At 38.6% G+C, this 23,407-nt stretch overlaps 1 protein-coding gene across 2 annotated transcripts in view; it reads left to right on the top strand.

Moving 5' to 3' along the window:
• VSTM2B (V-set and transmembrane domain containing 2B) overlaps positions 1 to 23,407 on the top strand; it is a 186,617-nt gene that overhangs the window by 64,193 nt on the left and 99,017 nt on the right. Inside the window, exons 2-3 of one of the 2 annotated variants that reach the window (XM_064160302.1) lie at positions 12,531 to 12,683; positions 12,783 to 12,812. The gene's annotated coding sequence lies outside the window, so the exon portion shown is untranslated. Of the gene's footprint in view, positions 1 to 12,530; positions 12,813 to 23,407 lie in introns of both variants that reach the window. The other variant, XM_064160301.1, reaches the window with a different exon arrangement.

Genomic DNA, 23,407 nt, shown 5'->3' with positions numbered 1-23,407 from the left:
GAAAATGGGAAATTTTTTTTTTTTTACATTAGTGCTCCTGAAAATAAGTTGTATTTGACTTTGCATTTTAATATTCGCATGTTTGAACCACTGGAAGATTAGAGCCAAAATAAGAAAAAGGGAGAAGCAGCTCTTCTGTTAAAAAGCAATGACAAAAAAAGAATCAAAAACAAAACCAAAAAAACACCCCCACACACAAAGACGACACACAAAAAAACCCCAACCACCACGAAATCATCAACCAGTTTTAATTTAAACAAACCTTTAAGGTTCATTTGCAGTACAAAATCATAACACTTCTGGAGACCTGACAAGAAGGAACAAAAAGTTTCAACTTCTTCCTGCAGAAGTACAAAGTCACCTTTTCCATTGTCAAGTCCTCTAAATCTCCCCAGTACACATAGTGTCCTAAAAGATGTTTAAAATGCACTGACTCACAATGGCAAAACACCAGATTTGGACAATTCCATACTTGAACTGCATATAGCATGCAAACACAAAATCTGCTTTTTCAGTTTTCTGGTATCATGAAGGAATCCACTTGAAATACAGTGTCACTGCTCTTGGGATTGCTGTAGCCCATCATATGGGCTTCAGCAAGGGCAAGGGTCAGGTCCTGCACTTAGGTCAGAACAACTTCATGCAGCTTTGGGGCTGAGTGGCTGGAAAGCTGCTTGGCAGAAAGGGACCTGGGCATGTTGATCAACAGCAATCTGAACATGAGCCAGCAGTGTGCTCAAGTGGCCAAGAAGGCCAGTGGCATCCTGGCCTGTATCAAGAATAGTGCAACCAGCAGGACTAAAGAGGTGATTGTCTCACTGTACTGAACACTGGTGAACCTGCACCTTGAGTACTGTATTCAGTTCGTGGCACCGCAGTGTAAGGGAGACATTGAGGTGTTGGAATTTGTCCAGAGAAGGGCAACAAAGCCAGTGATAGGTCAGGTATTGAAAATAAATCCTATGAGTGGTGCCTGAGGGAGCTGGGGCTGGTTTAGGAAAAAGGAGGCTGACAGAAGAGACATTCTTGCTCTTTATAACTACCTGAAAGGAGGTAGTAGAGAAGTGTGTGTGGTCTCTTCTCACAAGTCACAGGTGATAGGTCAGGAGTAAATGGCATCAAGTTACACTAGGAAGGTTTAGATTAGACATCAGCAAAAACTTCTGTATTAAAAGGGTTGTCAAAGACTGGAACAGGCAACCCAGGGAAGTGATTGAATCACCATCCCTGGATCTATTTAAATGCCATCTAGATACAGTGCTCAAGGATTTGGTGTAGTAGTGGCCCTGGTAGAGTTAGATATGTTTGGACTTGATGCTTGAAGATTTTTTTTCCATCCATAGTGACTCTGTGATTCTGTGGTAATTGATCAGTCTCACAGATGCAAAGGAAGAGTGATGGTGCAGCATCAGTATTACTTGGTGCATGACAAATTTTGCAAATGCTGTGGAGTGCAAGAAAGTATTTTCAATATGCTGCAAATGGTCATGTTCCTTACCATTTTAAATACATGACTCAGTGTCATAGATAGAGCTTTAATCTGTGCTGCTCTTCAAAACCATCCTGCATCATGCCAGCTTCAAAATGAAAGTGCTGGCTGGAGTAAAGTACTATGGAGCTTGAAGTTCAAATTGTAACATGAGAGGCTTCCTTCTGCTTTTGGGTTCCAGGGTTTGGGGTGTTGGCTCTCTTCTGCTGAGATGGCAACAGGACAGGGAGGAATGTACCTCCCTGACTTGGGCTTTTAGTTTGCTTGCTTTTGCTTGGTGCTGCTTTGTGCTGTGCTTTTCTGCCAATAAGCTAAGGTAATTTGCATTGTATTTTTGTTTATTCTGTAAACTCTTGCCTTATCTCACTTTCTTTGTCTCAATGCCAAGGTTGTGTTTGTGTGTGTCTATGTGCATTATTTTTCCTTCATTTCTGTGTTGTTGGAAGAAACAGGTTAACCAGTTGGTTTTGCTTTAAACCATTACACTCAGATAGGAAGAAATCATTGCCCTCTTTAGCTTCTCCAAGATCATGAAAAACGTGATGCACTTGGCTACACTGTGCTTTGCTGTCGCTGTTCAGTGCAGCAGAAATGCAAGCGTCTGAGATAACGATGTAGCCATAGCTGGTTGTGCTTCTCAGAGTTAAGGGTACCTTGTATGTTAATTTTGTAAGTTTTGTTTCTGCTAATTTGAGCTTTGTCGTGATGAAGTATGCTTGGCTGCTGCTATTGGATGCAATTGAGACTTTGTCAAGCTTTTTTCTTGGAAGAAGGCTGCATTCTTAATTGTTAGCTAAAAAGCTCTCACACTTTAATATTTCAGACCAGACACTTTCCAGAGGGTTGCTCTGTTGCTGGAAGTGAATCTTTTTTGTTCTTTTCATAAGAATCCAGCTAAATCTACTCGTTCTGCTGACTGATTTGTTTTTCACATGTACTTTATTAGAGGCTGAGTAGGCTTCTAAGTGACATACCATGTTCTTGGACCTGCCCTGGCTCAGGAATAGGTCCAGGCCAGCAGTAATTTTGTGGTACTGTGTAAAGCATCCTGACTTTGTGTGGACAAGTGGGTGTTTCGCTGCTGCAGTGGGTTTGCTGTGGCACTGAGATAAGACAGTCTCCAACACAGCAGAGACCGATACTAAAGACAGGCAAAGGACACTAGAAGCTGAAATAAGGAGTGGTGAGGTGAGGAGTGACATGGAATTACTGGCATGCACACGAGTTTAATCAAGAAAGTTCCATAAAGGCTGATGTGGGCATTGGGTACATGGAGTAGCAGCAACTGAGATCAGAGCAGTATTTTTAGGGCTGCTGTCTGAGAGTTGTCCATGTGATGATGATATTCCTGTGGTAGAAAAAAAAAAGAAAGTGTTGATATTATTATGCATGCATAGTATCGTAATGCATCTGTTCACAGAAGCAAAATTAGGCTTAATTGAACTTGAATTGCAACCTGAATGATCTTTTATAACAGTATTTTATATGCAACAGATATATTTAAGCTTGCTTTTAAATGGATTTCTGGGTGGTTTAAACAGGGGGCTTTTGAATCACTTTCCCCAGGATTCACTGCTTATGTCCAGTGAGCCACCAGTTGGTATAGTTTGTCTTTCTGCCTCCTACCAGCAGCAGCTTGATATAAGTTTTTATCCCTGTTTCAACTATGGTTAATGTAGAAGATGTGGCTGTAACACTAGCTCATGAATTTCTTTTTCTGTGTTTGTGGTACACAGCTCTGCTCATGTATGGCATTCTTAGCCTGTAATAGATGTTCACCTATGTACCCTCTACGTATGCTGTTGACAGTTTAACAACTGATGATGAGTTAATAATCAAATATTAGGTCTGCAATATGCTCTCATATCCAATCAGTAATTGAACTACCTTACTATATATGCCTCTATTTACTGCTGTGTGCTAAGCCAGATGCATTTAATCATTTTGATACTTTTCATGCAGCTTTTCTCATATAATGCAGCTTCATGTGTAAGCGCTTTTGTGTTAACAGCCCTACATGTTTTTCCTCTGTCTTTGCCGTAAGAACAAGATACCTGCAGTAAATGCATCCTTGTTCTTAAAACAAGTGAGACCAATTGCAGAGACATTCTATTGTCACCTTTTGGAAAGAATATGTCCAGGATATTCTTGATAATTCCCTTAAGTTTTCTGACTATTACCTGCTAATACTTCCCTCCACTCCCATTCCTTAATTACCCAGTATGTTTCCTATCCCTGGCTCTTTTCCTTTGCACCCTACATGTAGATTAATTTGTTGTTATGGGATTGTATGATCCTGCATGATTTCCTGAAATTTCCTACACAAAAATGGGTTTGATTCAGCTGGAACTATACATATTTTCCAAATGAGTCTGTCTTAGGGGCCCACAAAAGCCATGCCCAAGATTGCATTGCTGGGGAAAAGGGATAAGAGGAAGGTAACGCTGCCTTTTAAATTTGTAGCTCTGTGTCTTGGCCTTGTAAGGGCAAAGGATGGTACCTCTGAATTTGGGACTGTACCTCTAGATTTGCCTGAATGTTAGTTAGCATGAAACTAAGGGCAGTAAGAGCACCAGGAACACCAGCAACCCCTGTTATTTTGCCACTGTTGGGAAAATGGATCCCATTGAGTACCTTTAGGTTTGTTGGGAAACATTGCAGCGTATTCTGTAGCACTGACGCATAAGATGTGAACTCCTGTGTTCCTACAGCACACCGGTAGGAGGAGCGTTATTGCTGTAGCGCTGTAGTTGTCTTACACTACTGCCTTTCAGACACGAAGAGAGTCTTCTGCTTTTCTGTGATTAGTAGTCTCATCTCTTTATATAAGAATGTATACAACAGTTAGTCCTTGTGGAGGGAATGAAATGGCAACCAAAGGCCTAAAAGAAGTCTGTGTGCTAGAGCTAGATATGTAATATCGGCTGAAGTCTGTCCTTTTTCTTCTACTTTTTGCCTTAAGGGGCAGAACCTAAATCCATGCGTTCTTTGCCCAGTCTACTTGCAACAGTGTCAAATAGCATGTTCATTATTCATTATAAATGGGGAAGTTGTTCTAATTAGACAGAACTGCAATCCTCCGGCTGCTTTGGATCAGATGCTTGCAGTGTAAACAAACCCCCCCATATTTGAAGTAGGTCAGATCAAGACCCGGTGCATGATAGCATAATCCAGTGTAATTGGTTGTAAAATGCTGCCCTTTGGTGGGGGGAAGTGGACTCTGTGCTGCAGCCTAAACTTTTCAAAGGTCACTGCATTGAAAGAATGTAAAAATTAAATATTTGTAGATGTCGTGTCTTTATTTTAGGGCATATTGTGGGTACTACATTTAGACAAGGAACCTAATGTCTCTTGTGTGCTTTGTGTCAGTGCTACACAAAAATTAGAGTGAAATACACTTTCAAAAGTCCATTTGCAGAGCAATGAAACAAAACCATCTTAATCTAACGGTACGTAAAGTTGTATAAATTTGGCAGTGACGTATGGATGTATAATTGTACAGCCTATGTACTGCATTAATGAGGTATAAAACTTGTCTCAAGAATGCAGCTATGCAGTGACTTTCATTTCAAAAATCCATCAGAACAGCACATCAGTGAACGTATATGCTTTCCAGAGTGATTGGAGGACATTTGTTAAGCATTAGCACTAGTCATACACTTCATAGTCATTCTAACACCTGAGAGGGCCCCATTTGAACTGTTATGATTTAATATTTCTGTCAAAGTCAGATTCTGGGCTGAAAGAACCATTTAAGCTGTGAGGTTGTTCACTGCAGGCTTTGCTATGTCTCTGTTTCGGAATGGATTTGCAGAGGGTGCACAGTTGCAGGAGAGCAGAGGCAGAAACAAAATCCCAAAGTACCAAAAGATCAGACAAATGTGTAGAGAGCTGCTGCAGGTGAGAATTCTGGGGAGAAACTTTAAGAGAAATCTTCCAAGACCCCTCTGTCTCAAGACTGTTTTCATAGCTCAATTTTGTATATGAAGAATCCATTTCCGCAGTCTCTGCATTGTTGCTCACATTGCTGTGTGTATGTGAGACAGTTAACAATGCAAGCCTGGATGGATCAGCAGAGTGCAAGCAGACAAAAGCTCATCAGAGTTGTAAGAATGCTGAAAATAAACTTTGTGTCCTGTGTAGGCAAGACATCAAAATAATTAAATACATCACACCTATTTCTTGCTGCATTTCATAATAAGTAGCTTCATCCAATTCTTTGTGATCCTGATGTTAATGTTTGAAGATCTTCAGAATAAATCACCTTTCCCAAAACACTGTTTAAAGGAAACATTGGGGTATATTTAATTTAAAAGTAAAACCACCACACAAAGTTTTAGCATTTGAACTAAAATGAAATTGAAAAAAGTGGTAGCATCATCCTTGACCAGCATTTTGTGTAGTGATAAAGTGGTGGGCTGGAGCCTTTGGAAAGGTGATGCTGAGACTGTTCAAGGGAATAGAGCACCACGGGGATTCTGCAAGACCATGCCCTCATTTCAGGCAGTGTGGTGCAGTGAGAGTGGAGCTGTAAAGCAGAGTGGGTTAGTGCCGATACCCTTTATAAGAACTAAGGAACACAGAAAAGATCTTTTCCTATGTTCCCAGAGTGTACATGTTGTATATGCTTGACTAAATCTAGAACAAATTCAACTGCCTGCACAAGACATGCTGTTTTACACTGACAATGTAAAAGGCCAACTATAGTTTGGAAAGGAGGTTATTCTGAATGTTGGCTATGATCAGCACCCTTTAGCTTAATTTTAAACAAAAAAGATGAAATGAATTTCTCACAGCTCTAGTAACATACAAGAACTGTGAAACATGATGAGACAGTATCTAAGATTAAAATTCTGAATAAGAAGGAGGTAAGCCAGTCGTGATCATGGAATTCAAATACTTCAGTCAAGGTAGCTTTCAGCCCCTCCTCACTTAATAAAATAAAAAAGAAAAGCTGATACATGTTGTTTAAAGTACAAACATGTGACTATGTGCTTTAGTAGTTCAGTTTGACATGCATACCTTAGCAGTATGATGTACTCCACAATATTTGGCTCACCAAAGGTGGAAGAAACATTTACAGATCAGACTTCTTGAATTAGGATGTTACCTTGCTGGACCATTGCAAATGTTGGGTTGATGAGACTGAAATTTAGGAAAGAAAGTAGAGAGGTCCAGTTGAATTCAGCATGTGAATTGCTGAGAAAACCTGTATCTGGTTCTGAAATAAATGTTATCTTTTTGTGGAGACTGGTGATTGGTTTTGGAGAAGTGGGAAGCAGAGTGGGAAATGCTGCAATGCTTTCAACACTGACTTTGTGGCAGAAGTGTATGAAAGATCTTTGATACAATACTAGGGATGCTGGAGTGCACATATCATCCTTAACTGCCTGGACAGTTAAAATTTGAAAGAAAATAAAGGAAAGAAAAATGAAAGGGAAGGAAGGAAGGAGGGACTTTTGACCTCATGCAGAACCATGGGATTTCTGATCAAAGCACATAAACTTATGTCATGATTCCTGTTTTGATGTTGGTCATGAAATGTACATTTGCTAATGGTTTACCTAAATATATTGGAATGCCTTTCCACAGCTGATCAAGGTTTCATTTCTGCGCTTTAGAAGCATGAAGTTGGTAATCTGAGTCTTTTCATCTCTTGGTACTCATCTGTGCTGAAGAGAATTCTGTTAATTAGAGCCTTCTCTCAATATGAATTTTCTTTCCTATTGTGTGTATGTGAGTGGAATTTATCTTTTAACAGAGCAACAAAATAAGTCTGTATTAAGTGCTCTGTGGCAACACTGGATTTGCAGACAGAGAATGGAAACCTGCCACCTTTTGTGTTTGGGAGGAAGGCTCTGTCTCTTCTGTGTATGAGAGAATTGACTAAACAAGCAAAGGGCAGTTTCATACCTGGTTCTTTGCCAGTGTCTTAAGTCCTGTATGAAATTAATAAAGCTGGCATCTATTTTTTGCAATGTGCTTGTTAAGAGTATGGATTGCAGAAGATATATCAGCCCAGAATACCAGTATGATTACGCATGTTATATGTAAGGTTTTGCATTGCTCTTGTGGCCTCCAAGAAATTTGAGCGATAAGAGAATTAAAGAATGCAATAAATAACCCTCTTTTCAAATGAGTCCCAAGAACAGCTGTAGTTCAAATATACAGAACCATGTCTACTCCACTGTTACAGTTACCTTGCTAAGTATGTAATGGCTATCACAGTAGAGAGATGGTGTAGAGATGTCTTTTCAAAGTATTAAAAGACAGAAAATGTTGATGTCTCTATCATTAAAAATCTCATAAAAGTCAGTGCTGATAAACAAATAAGCATCCATCAGCCAGTGAAAACCAGAGGGACCAAAAAAAAGTCAATTTTCACATAGACAAAGGCAAAACTGTCAAAAGATTTGTAACCATCTGCTTGAGATAACAGAAGAATAGAAAGGAGATTGAAGTCATAGAACACGCAGGTTAAATGTAACAGGTGATTGACCCTACAATTGCCTGTAATATGGCACCAGTAAATAACTTTTCCACAGTGGACTGACAAAAAACAAGTTGAGAACTGTCACTTGTACATTTTCAGACAGCGCACTTAAACCAAAGTCTCCAGACACTCTTTTTTTTCTTAGTAATCCTAGTAACAATGCATGTTTCTCTCTGTGCTGTGTTCTTGTGAAAGGCTACAGAAAAGTAGAAGAAAAAGTTCACAGCTGTGCATGAATCAAGGATCCAGCAAGAAAAGATTAGAATGTTTCTTACATACCTCTGCCACCGATTCATTATCTTGGAAGAATGTGCAATACTTGGATTTTTCTCATCACAGAAACCACTTCACCTTGAGACCTTTAAGATACATATATTCACAGAGTGAGACAGTGTAAAATCCATGACTGTGTGGCATGCCATGCAGCTACCTGCCCTGGTCCTACCAGTGCACCTCTGCAGTGACATTCATGAAGCCTTGCAGCTAGACAGGGCCTCCACTGAAGGCAGAGAATGATATTCTGTAGCCCTTTAATATTTGCTTTTTATTTCCTCCTAAATTAGTAGACTATCAGTTTCATAACATATGTGATCTGATTTCTTGTACTTTCAAAAATCATTATCAAATGACCCAGCTGAGCCTACCTCTAATTTGAGAGTTTTTGAGACTTTTTTTATTTTTAGAATCATCCCATGTCCGTCTGTCTCCCCCCCCCCCCCTTGTGATTCTAGGATTGCATTTCATTATTTGTACAATGATGGGATTTTCTTTTGAAGAGTTTGTCCTCTGTTTATAGTATCTGTTACACAAAGCTTACTTCTTCTTCTTCTTTGTTTTTTTTTTTCCTCCTTAGTATTATTCTATGTGAGGTTTGGAAGCAGGAAAACTATTTGAGACAAACCTGGGGAGCATTACCCTTTTCCCTTCCCACTTGAGATCTGCTTCTGTGTTTCAAGAATAAGGGGAACAAATGTTGCTCTTCTGTGTTTTATCTTGGAGGTAGTTTCATTTCTGTATAGAGAAAAAAAATATTTGATACTGCCTGAGCGTTACTGAATGGACCTAATTCCACAAGATGCAGCAAAATCATTTCACATGAATTTTATCAGCAGCTGGGACCACTCAGAACGTTAAAGCAAAATTATGCCAAGTTTGTTGGGAACCTTTCTGTACCTGAAGAAGTATTGTAATGAATCTAACCAGTTTACTCTCTTTGAGAGAGAAAAAAGTAGTCTGAATAGGGAGCTGGAGAGAGGCTGAAAGGTAGAGGAAAGGCAGCTTGATTTAGGAGCACAAAAATAACAGTTGTCCTTCCTGCAGAAGGCTGAGAAGTTATCCTTTAAGCAAGCACAAATACCTGCCAATACAAACAAAGTGAAGTTGCTTCTGGTGACTGTTTTTCTTGTACTTTAAGTAGAAAAATTCATTGTGATAAAGGAGTCTAGAAAAGTCAAAGAAGGTGGTTGTTAAGAAGATACATAAGGAAGACCATTTTATTTCAGTTTTGTAATTAGAAAAATAGAGTTCTGCTTTATGCCTTGACCTTCGGCTGTAATTGCAGTAGTTGGCTGCCCCTGTTCTGAGGGCTTGACTGCATGGGCTGCTCAGTCTGCCATGTACATGCAGTAAGAAGTTAGAACAAACCTGTTTTTCATCAAGCTGGTCTGTTACCAGTAATCTAGAAAAATCTCTGCCATCAATCCAGAAACAATTTTCTGGTTATGGGGCTTCTTAGAAGTGTAGGCATTGATATTACATTGTCGTTAATGGTATCACAGTATCATCAGGGTTGGTCTACCTCCAGTTTTCATGGTAGGAAGCTCTTATGGCAGTTTCTTGTGTGTCAGGGTTGTTTTGTTGGTTTTGGTTGGTTGGTTTTTTTTTCCTTTTCAATTACTTAGCTATAGTGGTGATTTACTGTTCAAATTGGCTCAGATGACATTCTGACAGTGAAGCACATATGTCTTTGTGTGTGTATATACTTCTATACTTCATATCTGTTCTTTCCATGAAGTGGATTTTTTTTTTAATTACAAAGCAAGCATGTATTTGTGTCACTACCAATGCTGAATAATTTATCATTTTAAAGAATATGTATTGATGTCTTTCAGTAGGTTTTGACAAGAAAGAATAGCTATGCAATATTTTAATTGCAGGCTAAAAAATGAAAAAGTAGGTTTAGATCTGTCTTTGTTTTAACTCTGTAATCTGTCACATATGCTGCATTAAAAATAAACAAAATCGCTACAGGAAGCAAATGATGTGTAAAATTCTGATGGTAACTGCTAAACTAATCTCAAATGCATCAGCTTTATGGTGAAGTTGTAGGCAACAGTAATACCGCTACATCGTTTCATTGGCTGAGGCAGTAAGTGGAGAAGTTCTGTATAACTTCTTTTGCTTCCAAATTAATATAGCAGAACAAGATCTTTTATTTTCTTTGCATATATCTAATCCTAAATTTTAATGCCAGATATTATAATAATCTGTTATGTTCATTCAGGAATAGTTTGGGTTTATTAAACTGAAGTGCACTTACTGGATGGAATTGTAAAAGATAATTTGTAAGATCCCAGAAGCTTCACCATGAGAATGCAGCACTCTGCAGAAGTGCAGAGCTACTGAATGGGTACTATTTAGACAGCACTGTTCCCCTCCAATGTTTCAGATTTTCTGTAGTGTTTCTCAGCAATGACTAAGCATTCACTGCACTCTAGATTGTCTGAGTACTTAGAAGTTTATCTGATAAATTATTCACTATAATATGCATGAAAACACTTGAAGTATTACTGCAAATTACGAAAGTATCAGAAGTGACAGATAATTTATGGGGTATAGTTGTTAACTTGACATGAAGTCAGTATGAGCCAATAATCAGAGCAGTTTCTTGTCTCTGTCAGTGAAATACTGACTTGTGCCTCATCCAGACTTTAGGATTTCTTCCTACAGTGCTCTCTAAATCCTAATTGTTAAATATTCAGAGGGACTTTTGGCCGCTGTGCCAGTAACACATCAAACTGAGTTTGCTTTCTTTCTCCATTAATAGCTTAACTCTATATGGTTTGAGAGAAAGTGGGCTGCAAAATTTAGTTTGCTGGATTACTCATGTGCATAAAACCATCAATGTGAGCACCCCTAAGAGCAATGAGCCTAGCTTTCGTGGTACCTGATGCTTTGTGAACATCTCTCACACTGAGTCAGTTCCTACAGTGGCCCCCAAGTATTGATAGATTCCTGTGGTCCTGTCATGAGTTAGGTTGAATATTTACTGCTGTTATTCAAAACCATCCTGCCTCATGCCAGCTTCAAAATGAAAGTACTGGCTGGAGCCAAAGTATTGTAGGGCTTAAGGTTCAAATTGTAACATGAGAGGTTTCCTATTCCAGTTGCTGGTTTTGGGTTCCAGAGTTTTGAGTGTTGGCTTTCTTCCACTGAGATGGCAGCAGGACAGGGAGGGATGGGGAAGTAGCTCCCTGGCTTGGGTTTTTAGCTTGCTTGCTTCTGCTTGCTGCTGCTTTCTGCCATGCTTTTTCTGTAAATAGGCTAAGGTTATTTGCATTGTGTTGTTATTATCTCATTTATTCAGTAAACTCTTATGTCAACTCAACCTGGAGTTTTGGGTTTTTTTGTGTGTGTGTTACTTTTCCCTCACTTCTTTGTTGTAGGAAAATGGCTGTGTTAAACTAGCACAAGTCCTAGTTATAGCTACCATGCCTGTTTGCTTGCTAGAGAACTGTTAAAAAAGTGAGATGTGCGTGTAATTGGTATGTAAGAAATCAGAAGCAAATACAGAAGCCCACTTGGAAATATACATTAGTTTGCCTTCTGTCAGAGGTTTATAATTTCCTTCTGATTAACTGTCACAGTTAAAATGTAAGTTACCATCAAGTGTATTTTTTTTGCAAGAAGAAATTGAGTTTTCTGTGAGGCAGAGAGAGTACCTATCAGATGCCTCCAAACAACCTTTGTCCTTTAAAGTCCAGCAAAACTTCATTCATTGCACTTTTGGGACTGTATAAGCCTGGAGGAGAAACATTGTCATTCAGAAGTCAATTCTGCCAACCCATTAGGAAAGCACATTCACACTAATGGTTCCACAGTCAATCACTGACAAAGACTTAGAGGAAGACATACGTGTTTCACTGTTCACTGGTCTTGCAATTTGATCAATATTATTTTGAATGTGTCTCTCGACTTCATCTGTAGCATCTCTTCACAGCCAGACTGAATGTACACCATAAAACTACAGCAGCTATCGCTAAAAGGCAGCCAAGTCTTTTACATGTCTAAGTCCATAGTAGAGGCTCAGCTTCATTCACCCATATGGTTTTATCTGTTTTCAAATGAGCTCCTATTATTCTGTGTTACCCTGAGGGAGTAATGATTGTGATCTCTTTGCTGACTCTTTGAGATGTTTCTGTTCTCTCTACTAGAATTTCTCAGCAGGACTTTCTCTGTGCTTCTAAAGTGCATTTAAATTTTGCTCTTGTGTTCACAGAGTTGTGAAAATATAAGAATTAATCTGGATCTAACTTTTCTCTGTTGCAGGTGGTCTGTGCCTGTGGTTTTGAGGTCCATATCCCATGGTCTTGGAGTAGGACCATAAGCAGAAAGGTCCCTGCAGAGTCCATGCTGTCTGTACAAGAGACATTTATTTTCTGTGCTCATATGTCTCTGGCGGATAAAAAAGTCATTCATCTGGTAAGAGTCCATGATATCTGCATGAATACAACTTGATTGCTCCTGTGAGGAAGAGTTTCTGCCAGCGTTTTATTTCTATCCTGCTTTTCACCACTGCAGCGAAGTGCACACCAGATTTCCAAGGAGAAGGTAAGAGTCATAGATGAAAATACTTATATTTCTGTGATTCAGTTGAGGTTTCATCAAAAAAGCAAATACTGTGCAATAAGAAGAGTGCAATGTATATCAGAGGCTTGTATCAGAGCAGTTTATTTATTTTCAGTCAATCTAACATTTCATTAAGTGTGTGACTTCCTGTAAGCTGTGTATTAAGCAGCAACAAAAACCCACTTCTGCACAGAGTAGGAAACAAGTGGATGACAATGTTATGTTGACATGGGGCTCCACAGGTGACCAAGTAATCTAGTTCTTCGGATTTTATATTTCTGCTAAAATGAAACGGTTTATAAAATTTTGAAGTGTTTCAAATTAAATACATTCTAGAGGAAACTACATCCAGAAGATGCAAAATAGCAGTACAGAAAGTAATTGCCAATTTGGTGTGTGTGGAATTGGCACAGGGAGAAGATAACTTACAGCACAGGTGCTAGTAGAGGCAATAGAAAATGTCTGGTTGTGGGCAAGAACAGTTTTGTAAGATTTCAACAACAAAGAGCAAAGACGTGATTGGGATAATAGGGTCAAGAATATGTCCACAAGTTACATGGTCTTAGAGAGGGGAAATACTGCTAGATGTAAGCAGAAAATGAAAAGGAAGCAATCACAATAAAAAGTAGTTAATACAGTTATAACTGAAAAAAATGTTTGTGATATTTATGCTGCATAAAGATTGAGAGATACATTTTGAGTCAGGTACAATCAAAACTTAGCTGGAATAGAAGACTCCACTATCCTGGCCTGGAGTTTATCATTGAGCTGCTGCCTGGTTTTCTCATCTGTAAACTGACATAAAATGGATACCTGTCTTCTGAAGTGCTATAGCATCTTAACCTAGCAAACCTATTAGATTTGTATGCCTAGAAGTAACTTCTCAGAGGTGCTGGTGCATCTTCTAGAATGTTTCTTTTTTCCCTGGGACCAGGCCAAATTATTCAGCGTCCTGCTAATTCAGCCATAGCAGAACAAACTTCTAAATTCAGATACTATAAATAGCAGTATTACAGAAAACTAAGCATATAACTCTGGGAGAATTGAAAACCATCATTAGAATAATTCTTGTGTGCCACCCTTCATTAACTACAGATTGTATTCAGAAGGGCTATTTTTTTACCTAACACGGGTTGTGACGCATCTGCATTTTATGACTTCTCAGAAGATTTTCAACAATGCCCTGAAATCTTCCATTTTTTCAATCTCCTAGCAATAAAATTCCATTATAAACTTCAGATATTCTGAATAGAAAATCACTTGTTTGAAGAGTGTTTAATAGAACAAATGCTGGAAGTGTGTAGTTTATATAACTGCTACCATGTAAGAACAAGTACAGTCAAAAATGCTGTATTTGTAATATATCAAATGTATTTTGCTTTATTATTCAGTTGCAAGATTTTTCTTGGTATTTAAAATGGACACTGTGTTGGACATCAGCTAGTATGGTTGTTTAGCTATCAGTTATTTATTGGTTTGTTTGGGTTTTGGTGATTTTTTTTTTAATTGCTGAGAAAGGAGAGTTAAAAAAAACTTGCAAAACCACAGACTAGATGGTGAACCACTTGTGGACTTCCAGAACTTGCAAAAAGTCCAGTCTGAGTCGGTGGATATTAGTCTGTTATTTGAAGAGAGAGGGGAGAGTGCTTTTCAGACCAGCTAATATAATCCACTCTGTAGAGAGAGGCACAAGGTGCCTTATTTGTCATCTGCAGGAGCCCCTCCATGCTAGCTCTGCAAGATCGTAATTTAGATGCTGCAATTTGTAGTTTCAAGCAAGGTGGTATGGATTAGTGAAGTTTCTCAGTATTTCTCAAGGACCAATTGTGTTACTATCCCAAAGGGCCTAATATTGCTCCCTTTGATGTGGAGAGGATGTCAAGGAGAGCCTGGGGGAGCTGGGGTTGTTTAATCTGGAGAAGAGGATGCTCAGGGGAGACCTTATCACACTCTACAACTACCGGAAGGGAAGCTGTAGTAAGGTAGGGGTCAGGCTCTTCTCCCAGGCATGACCTGAAGCTGTGCCAGCAGAGATTTAGGTTGAATGTTAGGAAGCACTTCCTCATGAAAAGCGTAATTGGACACTGGAGTGGACTATCCAGGGAGGTGGTGGTGGAGTTGCTGTCCCTGGAGGCGTTTAAGGAAAGATTGGATGTGGTGCTTAGTGACATGGTCTAATCGATGTGGTGGTGTTAGGTCATAGGCTGGACTTGATGATCTAACAGGTCAATCCCAGCCTCAATAATTCTGTGACTCAAATACCTTTGCCTGCTGCATTTGTATCTATCTTTGCTGAAGAAAATTTTTGGTTTATTGTAAACTTATTTCTCATTAATAATGTTTTTTTTTTGTCACAAGTTTTACCAAGATCAGTGTCTAGGATACCCACCTGATCATGGCACCAAATCTCAGGAACTTGTAAATAATTACACTAATGAAAAAACTAAGTAATTACATAGATCCTTTGAACTACCTAAATGTAACATTTTGTTTCTAAGATTTTCTCCTTTTTTTTCTTTCTAAGAGCTGGTGAGTGCATATCAGGTTGTTTTCTTTCTCTGATAAGCAGTTAACTTTTGAATTCAGAAATGCTAAAGAACTTGAACCTTAGTAGTTCAAAATTAAAAAACCACATTCTTAAGGAGAAAAGAAAAACCTAATAACTCTTTATTTTATGTCACTCATAAGCTGGAGGTTCTATTAATGATTTTTGAGTAGTAGCAGTAGCAAAGCAAAATTCAAACCATGGTAGTAAAGCTAGGTCAACTTTCAAACTCATTTCTATATTGCAGACATGAAATTAAGCCAATAATATATGCATAAATATGTCTTTGTTGACAGTAATGTTTGCATATATAGTTATTTTCATTCAACAGCATATTCCTGTTCCCATTCTCATTCTTCCTGTTCCCATCCCATTCTTGATATTAGAACTGCCACATTCTTCAAGTTAAAAGAGTGTTTTACTTTGGTGTCTTTCCTGGTAAGAAATCACTTGACTTGTCTGTCAAGTTTCTCTGTCAGCCAGTGTATTACTGCTAATCATAGGATCATAGAATGGTTTAGGTTGGAAGGGACCTCAAAGCTCATCCGATTCCAACCCCCTGCCACTAGAACAGGTTGCTCAAGGCCTCGTCCAGCCTGGCCTTGAACACCTTCATGGAGAGAGCATCCACAACTTACCTGGGCAACCTGTTCCAATGTCTCATCACCCTCACTGTAAAGAACCCTTTCCTAACATCTAGTTTAAATATCTCCTCTTTCAGTTTAAACACATTAGCCCTAATCTTGTTACAAGACTTTGTCAATAGTCCCTCCCCAGCCTTCCTGCAGGCCCCCTTCAGATACTGAAAGGTTTCCTTGAAGCCTTCTCTTCTCCAAAAGAGATTTGTTTCTTGCAAATTAAAACCACACTGAGATGATAAACTTCCCTTTTACTCTGATCATTCTCAGATAACATTATAATAATTTAATGGTAACTTTCACCAAGTGAAATGATGTTACCCTTCCATCTAGAGCAATTCTATATAAAAAAGCCATGAAAAGTTATGAGTGGATGATTAGCTCTTTCTAGTGTTTCTTTATATCCATCAAGCCTGGCCTGAGATTTCCCAACTGCTTCTACAGAGGATCATGGCCATGTTTCTTGTCTAGTCCAGAACGTCATCTTCAAAAACAGTGCAGTGAAATTCAGCTGTGTGCACAGATTCGTTGAGTCAGTACCTGATACATTACCAGTGTCACAGACATACAAAATTAATATTAGATAATTGAAATTTCACTGGGCTGTCAGTTCTCACTGCTTTGCAGTCAGTTCATGCTTGTCTCCTTAAAAACGGCTTGCTGTTCTTCCCTCCTCTGTTTTTCCTGTTCTGCACAGCTAAATGCATATTTTAATACACTGGTATCTGAATAAAACAAATGATAGCGTGATATTTAAGGGAAAAGCAGTTGTCTCTGAGATGTCTATAACAGTAAATGACATCCTTCCCATTCTAGCAGTAAATGATATCCTTCCCGTTCTAGCTTTTCTTAAGCTCTGAATTTCTTGTGTTCTTTCAGCAGTGCTTTTAGTGGGCTTGAAGTTCATAATGTTACTGCATTGAAGATAATCTCTGTATGGTGAAGGTACTGCCAGCTTGACCAGGAGGGCATTGCTGTTCCTTAGCAGCTTTGAGATCTTGAAGAGAGTACTAGACAATAATTTTTAGAAAGTATAGTTAAGTCTCTATTTACAAAATTATTACCTTTTTCACAATTAAGAATATCACTTTCAATGTACTATAATTTTTGAAGCTTTTACCAGAGCATATACTCTGTCAAAAATGCATCCTCCTAGGTGTAGTGTATTAAATGATGGTGAAAATGGATATTTTCAATGTAAATGCACTGGAATTAAATTCATAACACATCACCACAGTTGTAAAGATATCACTGAAGAAGTTTTTATCATTTTCTATTTGAAGAATATTTTTAAAAGTATAATTGAACCAACAACCATGGCATGATTTTAGGAATGTATGATAACCAGAGGTCTGATCACATTCGTCCGAAAGGATTCTACCCGAATCCCTGAAGGCCTAATGAGTTAGTGTCTGTCCAAATCATGTTATGATGAGCCATAATTTATTTATAATGTGGCTTTTCTTTCTTCTGTTTTTGTGTATGTGAGAGAGAGAGAAAAGGGAAACCTCTTTAAACTTCAACTTTTTGTAGAAGTATTTAGAAAAGTGCTCTTTTTTTATTGCTATGAGGAGTAGCTGCCATGCTTCCCATGGCTGTCTGGTTTAGCCCATTTGCTCTGAGAGTGAACTTGGTGATATTCCCGAGCTATTAATAGTGAGCTATTAATATCCTGAATATTAAATATCTGTAGTTTGTTCTCAAATTTTCACTTTCTGTGAAGGCAAAGGCACTCTTGGCATGAGTCAAAGTTCTTCTGAAATCATGTGGGAAGTTTCCATTGATATTTAGTGACTCCATTTAGCTTATCCCTCTATCAAAGTGACCCAGGGGAGTAGACTAGAGGCCAGGCTAGCACTGCATGCCAAACGCAGCTGAGTGATGCCCATCAAGGTGAGACTGACCACAAAGCTCTTCACATTGTGCCCTCAGTAACAGCAGCTTTGTCAGGCATAAGCAAAGTGTGTAATGGATTTGCCCTGGCCTCACTGTGCTGACCAGCCTGGACCTCACCTTGGAAATCCTATTGTTTTCTCAGGATAAACCCCCAGTGTTAAAGTTGTAGTCGTTTCATGGTGTTTATTTTAATTAGTAAAGTTGAACAGCATTATGACACTTCATACACACATTTTTTCAGCATGTAGAATCTCTCCCTATAATTATGGTAGCTGAAAACACATTTCTCTGGCAGGCAGTGACAATCATGGATAAAAAGAATACTTCAAAACCCCTATTGAGCAGTCATAAATCTCCCTTAGACCACTTTTTTTAAAAACAGAGCTATAATTTCACAATCTATGATATTAAAATTAACTTTGAAAACCATATTATTCCGGTGTGGAATGCAGAATGGTAAAATAAAGAATGCTGTTGTGAGAGATGAGAATTATCTCTGCTTTCTCAGTTTGGATTCAGCTAAATCTATCAACAGAAGTGACAGGTGATTTATACTAACAAGGAATTGTCTGAGAGGAAAAGAGAACTGAAAGGGAATTGAATTGAGATAGACATGAGTGAGAAGAACGAGACACTTGAATTTCTCAGATGTGTCTAAGCATGTCATTTTATAGACAACAGCTGAGGGAGCAAAAAGAAATCACTTGATCAAGTGCAGAGGCAACTACCAACCAGTAACTGCAAAAGACTGTGGAGAAACTAAGTATTGTAGACAAAACTAAGTAATGAGGAATGTACCTTAGCACTCGTTTATTTCAGTGACTGCCTTAAAATGTCATTTTCATATTTGCTAAAAACATTTATCATCATACTTTTAAGTCATAGCTAATAAAAAGACAGATGAGGTATATTGGGAGCTGTTGTAAAAGGAAGTATGGCTAGCAGAGGAGGGTGGAAGCCTGGCTGTGCCTCTGTGGCAGCAGGGTGAGCAAGGTGGGAAGCACATAGGTTCCTCGGCAACGCATGGATCATGCTTTGGTGCTGCTTTGTGGTCTCAGTCTAACTGGCATTTCCCTTTCTGTGCTCCTCTCACTGTGCTTTGTTTTGTTTGGTTGGTTTGGGGTTTTGTGTGCGTGTGTGCAGATGCTTGCAGTGTACACAGGCTGGAGCACAGGGAACCTTTCTGAAGGAAAAAAAACATCACTGTAATATATCTTGATAACTTATGCTGGTGGAAAAGAAGATTTTATTCCAAGAAACAGCCTGTTGAGCTAAAGATTCAAGTCTAAATGAAGCATATGCAGCCTGTCAGAACTGGCCTATTGCAAGGCTTGGAAGTCCTACAAAGGGATTGAGAAGCAGAGCAAAGGGAACTCATAGTGGCAAGCTGCTACTACTCCCCATCTGCTTGGGTAGCTGAAGAAAAGGGACTGTGTTGCTGGTAGGCAACATGTCATGGGATAAAAGGAGAGGTATGTAGGAAGAAGACCACCTGCCTACTGGCAGTAGTAAGATGAGTGTCCCCTCAACAGCCAAGAGCAGAGCAATGAAAAGGGACAATGGAATTGGTTCATTCTGGGTGAGCTGCTGGAGGGCTACAGGGAATTGTCAAATGAACTACACTGATGTCAGTGACTTCAGAAATGTGTTTGTCCATCTGAAATGTATTAGAAAGGGAGATTTAGTTATGAGATTTGCTTAGATTTTTCTACTTACTTGAAATGAATGTTCTGCTTTTTGACAGGTTTGAAAAGCTTGTCTATGGTGCAGCTGCCATTTATTCTGTTGCACAGTACCTTTGTTTGTGCTGGGTTTTTTTAATATGAAAAGTCCTTACTTCAGATCAACTGCTCATTTTTCCTCCTTTTTAGTTTTTACATCTTTGAAATTCTGGAATAAAAAACTGCAGTGTCTGTGCAGAATAGATCCAGTTCATACACTTTGATCCCAGCATTGCATAATTAGATCTTCTGCAAACTTAATGAAATCTTCTTTTAGTGCTGTTCAGACCTGTCTACAGATTTCTATTTGGTTGTATAATAAACCTGTATCATGGTTTAATTACATCAACTCTGTTGGCTCACTGAGCTGACACTAGGTTGCCTTCTTGAAGACACAGCATTTAAAAGAGAGAGCAAACATTTGTTCTCATTTTCTTTCCTGCATGTTTTGATGCATGTACTGTTCAACAGTGCTAATCTGTTCAATGTTTCTAGGTAATACTGCAATTTAATACCTATTTAATTATAACTTGTTACACCTATCTGACCAAAAAAAAAAAAAAAAAAAAAAAGGTAAAACGAATATGTATTTTTTCCAGTCTGTACAACAAATTCTTTCTATGGTAACAAGCGAAATTCTCTTTTCAGTAATGATGGTTACATTCTGGTAATTTACGTAGCTTAATTGGAATATTTCTTGTCACAGTCCTTAAAAATAACTTTCGAGTGCATCATTAGTGAATTCTAATGCCACTTATTCACACAGTTTGTCTTATTGATGCCACTCTTCTGTGACTATGAGTTTTAAAAATTCTGGCTGTCATTCTATAGATCTTGTTAAATGTTCAAACCAGCTGGGAACGTCTTCATTGATTAGTCTTGTGCAAACATTAGATCCAGAACAATAGCAGTAAATTCCATCTCTAGCTTGCAGTGTAACTACTAATAGGAAAACTTTCTGAATTTACAAAAAATGTTTAAGATTATTATAAGGAAAGCTGACAGGTTTAGGGCTTTAAAGTTGTGCAAGTATCTATTTAACGTTCATACTTGGGAAGTTTCTATAAGAAGCAGCAGTAGGAGATGTGCAGTTTGTGCTCTTATGCATTGGTTACAGTGTCAGTGTGCATTTCGCATCTTTAAAAGGCAGGAGAAATCCATTTACTGCCTGAGTAGTTGCTGGTTTATGTTAACACATAGTTTACAGTAAAGGCATTTTTCTGCCCTCTAGAAGAGCTGACTATTTTATACCCATTTGCTGTTTGTATGTTATCTGCTGAAGCTGGGAGACAGTAAACAGTGCATATAAAGTGTGTGTCTCTACTGCACTATAGTAAATACTCATAGTCTGACATCTTACAAAGATTTTAGTGCTCAGTAGCTTAATTGAAGTAGAGCAAGAAGCAGCTTATTTCACATTGTGAAGGCCCCCAAAAGCCTCCTGTCCTTTGAGAATAATAAAACAGGGTGAGCATTTTCCTAATTCTCATCCAGAGGGGTTGAAAGTAGCATCTGGGCAGTTGAGACACCAGGCAGTGCGGAGAGAAGCACAGCTGCAATTAGTATAAGGACTGCAGGCTGAAAAGCTGAGACGAGGCCAGGCACCCTGGGTGTGGGGCAGAGAGGCTGAGTCCTGCAGTAGCAGAAATGCAGAGGAGGCATCTGGTTTCTTTATGCTGTCCCACCTTGACAATGGATGACCCTGACATAACTGGTCTGTATTTGGCTTCATGTGGTTATTCCTATAGAAATTTTTTTGAGTTGGTTGGTTGGTTTGTCTTATGGGATCTCACTGAAGCCATTTCATTGCTCCAGGTATCTAATTACTGATGAACCTTACGCACTTGTGCGTCAGCAATGCCTTTCCCAGGGCACTGATTATAAGTTTTCCCTTTGTAAAATACAGGCTGTCTTCTCCCCAGCAGGTTTATCAGTGTTCACCAACGCTGCACTAGCTGTGAAAGCAGGAGCCTGCACACTGTCTCTGCCCTAGTGTGCTCCTTCAGACCCATCACGAATCTGCCACTGGCAGGTCCTTGGAGACAAGAAATGGTTCACTGGGAGTCCAGAGCGTCCTCAGTTACTGCCTGTGCCATTGCATGCCCTTAGCTGTGCTGAGTCTGGCCTTATTCCCAGAGCCAAAGGGGATGGGCAAACTGAAGAACAGAATTTTCAAGTTTTAAGGTAGTTTTTGTAGATTTTGCTTAAACAGAGCAAAACTAAGCACCTTTGAATGGAACATAAAACCATCAAGAATAGAATTCCAGTGCCCTCAACCTAGTACTGCTCACAAGACCAGTTATTTTATTAACCTTTGCTACTACTTTTTTTTTCCTCTCCTCTTTATTCATATTTTCAATCAAAAGTATAAACCACTTCAAGAGCAGATCTCATAGTTTCTAGTCAGCCCAAGTCTGTAGCTGTCAGTGCTTATTTCTGACTCAAGAAGCCATGTGGGGTGGGAGGCTGTGGGCTTCTCCACATAGGGGTAGTGATGGAAGAGGTGTGCTGCCAGGATAGATGGGATTGCTAGTGCCAAACCTGAAATGCACCTCCACAATAGCAACACCTGCTGAAGTCTTTATGGTTTATCATGTTTAGATTTCAAAATTAATTTCTGTGACTAGAGACCTGTTTTACTCAAGGAGCAAACATTATCTTCTCAGTATCTGACCTGGCTCTCTCTGCCTGTGTCTGTGACAAAATTAGAGAATGTAAGTGGACATTGTAGCCTCACATGATCTGCAGAAACCAAAAAGGGTGTATCTGTAAAACTGTATGCATCTGATATTGGAACTTTGAATTGTCTTGATTCAAAAATCAAGACTTTGTAGCTTTACTTTCCAGTCTTACCTAATATTGTCTGCTGGAGAAAATATAGATGTGAAGAAGCCCTGATAACACACATGTGTACATGTATCTTGAGCAAAGTTCAAGGTAACTAACTAGTATTTGGCTGCAAATTATTCAAGCCTTAGGACACCATTTTCTTTAAAATACACACAAGGGAAAAATGAAAAATAACTGCAGTAAATTATTCATTTCAAGGAAATTAATATGCTAGCTGTAAAAAATAATCACACTGAAATGCAAATATGGCTACTGTATTTTAGCTGATTAGATATTCTGTATTGACATTACATATTTATAGACATATAGGTTCTCATAAAAGTTAACTTTGTGTACAAAGCTTCTTCCACTGTATTTCTACATGAATCAGGTAAACATAAATTATGCTATTTCCCCCAACCATTTATAGACTCTAATTTTATTTTTATTTTTTCCTGAATCCTTATACTGTTTATATTTGTAATTCTCCAAAGTATAACTAGTGTTTCATCTGCTATACAAATAGACAGTTTGCTTATTGATGAGAAGGAAGCCTTTAAATATTTAATAAGATCATGTCATTATTGCAGAAATAGAACAGCAAAAATTTTGGACATCAAAATGTTGGCTGAATAAAGTTTGTGGTTTTAAGGAGTGTGCAATGAATTAAAACTTTCTCACTTGTATCTATTATGAGTATAATGGCCCTTTGTACTTCATTTATCCTAAATCTTATAGGTAAACCAAGTTACTCTACTTTGATTTTTCCCTTTCTCAACTGCTGTTCCATGGTTAGCATGCTTGACATAAAAAACTTGCATTTCAAGACTATCCAGGCAATTACCTTTGACAAACTAAAACAAAACTATACTTAGGAAAAAGTCTTAATTTCTATGATTGTAATCAGTTGTAATATTTAATGTTGAAAACTCGCTACAGGAAGTACAG

Source organism: Pogoniulus pusillus, chromosome 20 (genome assembly GCF_015220805.1).
Source record: "Pogoniulus pusillus isolate bPogPus1 chromosome 20, bPogPus1.pri, whole genome shotgun sequence".
Classification (NCBI taxonomy): Eukaryota; Metazoa; Chordata; class Aves; order Piciformes; family Lybiidae; genus Pogoniulus; species Pogoniulus pusillus.
The sequence above is the reverse complement of the archived record's forward strand: the minus strand, read 5'-3'. Positions and strand labels throughout refer to the sequence as shown.